Here is a 5,856-nt window from a genome sequence, read left to right as displayed (position 1 = left end):
TTGCGACAGTTTACTAAAAAATCCATATCTTTTAATCCGTAATGAGTTAGAGGTCGTGCTTTGAACTATAAATGCTCAACACACAGGGCTAAAACGTTGTAGTTCTGGTCAAAGTCTGAATCGGACCAGAAACAAGTTTAAACAGGTCGTGAAGCTACTGGAATTTCCAGTGAGCAACTATGTGCTTATATGATAATTGATTGTTTTGTATTTGTTTAAGGCTTACGCAATCAAGGCAACTTGATGTATGTGGTCCTCTTCTTTGAAGGGGGAGCCGATTTAGACATAATTAAACCATAGTGACATGTTTAGGTGGCCTACCATAACTCATTGCATGCTTAATAGTTAATAGTTTATGATTTTGCATATTTATTGTGATATAAATTGTGATGTAAAATTGTTTTTGAGAAAATATAAACTTGGTATAAGCAATATCGAAATATAGATTTTTTAATAAAATTGGAGTCTTACAACCTTGAGATTCACCGGCTCACCCATTTGAACAAACTCTAAGAGAGGTATAAGTCGGAGTGCACTAGCTTTCTAAAAGGGTGGGTTTTTAATTACGTTCATCGCAAACCTTTGCCCTTGCGCTTCTTTGTGCGTTCAAATGGAGCTACCGAGCTCTCTTGTGTTGTTAAGACTATAAAAATGATTTTATTAAATATTATGTTTAGAAGATATGCATCAATCTTCAAACATAACTTTTTGATCACACATCAAATTGAATGACCTAATAAACTCAAGTCATTTGTCATCCAATTTGTCAAGGACACATGGGGCTGTTGTTTTACTCACTGGTACACAGTGGTGGTCAATTTTGCGCGTTCTTAGTTCGACGATTTAAAGCGAGTTAAGCGGTGAGACCTTGACCTGTGGCAAAAGATGGGACAAAACATGACTACAAAGGATCACTTGATGAATCAAATGTCATACGTAGGTCCCATACTTACTAGGAATTGCACAAGTAATGCAATTACTGCTCGTCACTTACCTTTTGAGTGCAATCATTTCTAGCAGATCAACTGATGAAATGGTTGCATGTCAATTGGATCCTAGCCTGAATGAAATTAATTGTTTATTTTATAAACATTGGGTAATTAATTTCTTAAGGATTTATTATCGAAAATACCGATAATTGACCTTAAATCTGTTTTGTAAATGGCAACAAATCCTTCACAAAACATACACCAATCGGCTTTCAGGTCGATGCTAGAAAGAGAAAACTTTCTGAAACCAATTTCAATGACTGTTTTGTCAATAGAGAATTGTTCTAAAAGTTGAAATGAAAACCCATGTCATTGAAACTCAGATGCCGCTATTCCTGATGCAAGTGCCACTGCTTTGCAGTTGGAAGCATAAACTACTCGGTGCAATAGACATATTGAGGTTGTTTATTTGATACTAGAAGAATGTCTCCTAAGCTTCAAAAAGCAATTCGGATTGCAAAATCCATGTGATATGATCAAATAACTCAAGTCTATGTACGGAAAACAAGTTGGAGATGAAATTACTTGAGCTAATTGAGTCACTCTATAACTTAAACACGAGTATGGGAAACCGGTGAGTGCTCATGTACTCAAGATGAAGAGTCACTTTGAGCATTATGGAAAGGTTTAAACTATGCGTATCTTCTGCCGATTCTTATTGGCATAAGAGATAATTGCATATTTGCATAGCATAGTTGGACTTCATATCAAGTTTATTGAGGATGAAGAAAACCGTCCAAGAAATCTGAGATACCCCAAGTTCTTATGATCAAGGGGGGAATGGTTTAGAAAGCTAAACAACCGTAAAGCTAAAGGCAAGAACTTAGGTAAGAGAAAACAAAGTGTTTAGTCTCAAAACCTTAAAAGACCCTTTGGAAAAAAGATCATACGGCTAAAGACCAGTCTTGTCATCACTATGCTATAGTGAGACACTGGAAGAGGAATTGTCCTAAGTATCTAGCTGAGTTGAACAAGAAGAAGAAGTAAGTTGGTTTAACCAGTTCTTCAAGTATCGTTTTAACTGAATTATAAGTGTTGATGAGATTCAAATGATAATTCAATAGCAAAAGAGTCAAGTTAACTTGGACTCTATCTTTGACATTGTCATCTTGTTTAATTTTTGTCAAGAAACGCATTTAAAGACTTCCATGTGAAGATATCTTACAAATCAAATGATGAATCATTTGATAAATGCGTGTCTTCGGCATTATCATTAGCAAGAAACGCATTAAAAGTCTTCAATGTGAAGAGATCTTACAAATCAAATGATGAATCGTTTGGTAAATGCGTGTCTTTCGAATTACCATTAGCAAGAAAAGAATTGAAAACCTTCAACGTGAAGGGATCTTACCATCAAATGTCATCATTTGACAAATGCATGTCTTGTGTTTTCAGCGAGATGGCAAGAATACCCTTTCCGCATAAAACCGGAGAGGGCTAAGGAGCTACTTGGACTAATACATATCGATGTATGTAGCCCTTTTAGACATATGTCAAGGAAAAATGCTAGCTACTTTATTATTCTATGAATAATTTCAGTCGTTATGGTTATGTTTACTTGCTTAAACATAAACATGAAGTCTTTGAAACATTCAAAGAGTTTAAAAATGAAGTAGAAAATCAACTCGGTAAAACCATCAAGATTCTTCGTTCAGATCGAGGTGGTGAATACTTAAGCCAAGAGTTTAAGGATTATCTTAAAGCATGTGGAATTGTCCAAGAGCTTACTCCTCCATGTACTCCTCAACATAATGGAGTATCTGAAAGGAGAAATCGAACCTTGCTAGACATGGTGAGATCTATGATGACCCTTACAACTCTCCCATTTTCATTTTGGGATTATGCTCTAGAGACTGCTGTACACATTCTCAATATGGTTCCAACCAAGAAGGTTGACAAGACGTCATATGAATTATGGCATGGAGATGTCCCTAATTTGTCTTACTTAAGAGTCTGGGGATGTGAGGCACTTATGAAGCACGATACGTCTGAGCCTCCGAATTTCAAAGCTACATTATCACATCCGGAATCTGACAAGCTTGAAGCTACGAAGGTGGAAATGAAATCCATGAAAGACAATCAAGTCTTGGTTAATCTTCCACAAAATGCTCAAACTGTTGGGTATAAGTGGATCTTCAAGAAGAAGACAGACATGGATGGAAATATACACACCTATAAAGCTCGTCTTGTGGCGAAAGGTTATACTCAACGTTTCGGTGTTGACTATGATGAGACCTTTTCTCTAGTTGCGAACATTAGAGCTATTAGGATTCTCTTAGCCATAGTTGCGTACTATGACTTTGAGATATGGCAAATGGATGTTAAGACTGCCTTCTTAAATGGTTACTTGGATGAAGAAGTCTATATGGATCAGCCTAAAGGTTTTATAGATCCAAAACATCCCAACAAAGTATGCAAGATTCAAAGGTCCATTTATGGACTAAAGCAAGCATCAAGAAGTTGGAACAAGCGGTTTGATGAAGAAATCAAAAAGTTTGGTTTCGTTCAAAATCCCAATGAGCCATGTGTATATCGCAAAGCTAGTGGGAGTAATGTTACTTTCCTTGTCTTGTATGTTGATGACATATTGATCATAGGAAAACACATTCCAATGTTGCAAGATGTTAAATTCCATCTTGGAAAGTGTTTTGCCATGAAAGATTTAGGAGAAGCGACATTTATTCTTGGAATCAAGATCTACCGAGATAGATCAAAGTGGTTGTTTAGATTAAGTCAAAGTGCTTATATTGATAAGATCTTGAAGCATTTCAAGATTAAGAATTCTGAGCGTGGTTTCGTTCCCATGCAAAAAAGACTCAATTTATCTAGCAAGAACAATACTTCTACACCTAATGAGGTGGAGCGTATGCGTAGAGTCCCTTATGCTTTGGCTGTGGAATCTATTATGTATGCGGTTAGATGCACTAGACCTGATATTGCGTTCGCACAAAATATAGTTAGCCACTATCAGCAAAATCCTGTAGAGGATCATTGAATTGCTGTAAAGAATATTCTTAAGTACATGTATGCTACTAAAGAATTATTCTTGGTGTATGGTTGAAATCCCAATCAAAAAATTCAAATGGTAATAGAATTTGTGATGTTGGATTTCAGACTGATAAATATGATTCAAAATATCAGTCGGGATACGTCTTCATTATTTACTCGAAGGTACGGTGGAATGCTATGGGCTAAAAACCACGGTTGCCATGTCTGCAACAGAGTCTGAGTACATTGCCGCCTCAGAAGCCGCGATGGAAGCAGTCCGGATAAGGAAGTTCATTAGCGGGCTAAACGTGATCCCCTCAAATGAATTACCCACTGATTTGTAGTGTGATAATACTGGTGCATTAATCATTGCCAACAAACCCAGAGTTCAGAAAGGTGCCAGACATTATGTTAGGTCAAAAATCGACTAAGTATGATTTTTTCAAAAGAGTTGATGTTCAGTGAATGAAGCTTGCCCAGGATTCTGAAGTCATTCAGAATAAAGCTCACTGAAGCTTCACTTTAGTTTCAGAATCAACCAACACTGAAAACGTTCAGATTGAAGTCAAAGACTGAAGACTGAAGAAGAAGATCATTTCAGAAGCAGAGCTCAGAGAAGATCTTATCTGAAGACGAAACTGAAGAGGCTAAGTGTAAAAGTATTTACAACACTTTTACACTGATTACGAGGAAGTCTTTTTGCAGGCTTTAGACTACCTTTACCCGGTTAATACCTTTATACCAGGGATTAGGATAGTTTTAGCAAAAGGTTGGGAATAAAGTATGTCAAGTCACATCAAAGAAACTTACATACTTTACCTTAAACAAACATGTTATGGATTTGTCCAACAAATCCATAAATGCACCCAACCATATTTGTATGGCATTTGCCATGTCATCAAGACATGTTTGCCTATAAATATAAGACTTCTCACACTTGCAAAAATGCTTGGAACTTTGGCAATTGCAACGTGTGATATTTACTCTAAGTATTCTTACGAGTAACTCCTCGTTGATTAGATCATTTGTATTTCTAAGTTGTTTAGATATTTTCACAAGTGTGATTATCTTTGTTCCGCAACAACCTTTGTATATTGTTTATTGCAATAAATAAAATACTTGGGAAAAATACATCTCGACTCATTGCCATAATACTTGATAATATTTAGTATTTATATAGTTTCAAGCAATTGTTGTTATTTATCTTACTTGTTCATATCCATATCTGGATCGTAATCTAAACTAGTCTTTATCTAGATTAGTATTACTTGCCAGTCGGGTTACTTGATATATTTGTTATCATTATAATACATTTGTTATATCTTGTACTTGTCTAACATCTTGTGTAGGTGTACTCACATTTGGTATCAGAGCCTCACAGGTTAAATCATTAACTTGTTATACCTGTTTTGATTCTACAAGATGTCTGGAACCGAACAACCAAACCCAAACCCTAATGGTAACCCTAACCCAAATGTCAATATGAATCAAAATCCACTAGCACAACCCAGTGTACACGTTCACTTTCCCAACAACCCTGTCCCTAAGTTCAATGGGGATAGTGACTCATTCATCACATGGAAAGCTTGTATGCTCAAGTATATCGCTGGGGTTGAGAGACACTTGACCTCTATTCTCTTAGAAGGTCCTTATGTACCAATGAATGCTTCAACTGTTGTTTTTAACCATGATGGGACCCCTAGGTTAACACCCAAAGAGAAAGATCATTGGTCAGAGGAAGACCACAGATTGGCTAACCTAGACTCTAAATTGCAAAATATGATTCTCTTTGATGTCCCAGAAAGTTTAAAACCCACTCTTGTTTTACTTGACAATTCAAAATTAATGTAGGAAGAGTTATGAACTCAGTTTGAAGGTA

This window comes from Erigeron canadensis, chromosome 7, assembly GCF_010389155.1.
Source record: "Erigeron canadensis isolate Cc75 chromosome 7, C_canadensis_v1, whole genome shotgun sequence".
In the NCBI taxonomy this organism is placed as follows: domain Eukaryota; kingdom Viridiplantae; phylum Streptophyta; class Magnoliopsida; order Asterales; family Asteraceae; genus Erigeron; species Erigeron canadensis.
This window is presented reverse-complemented; position numbering follows the sequence as displayed.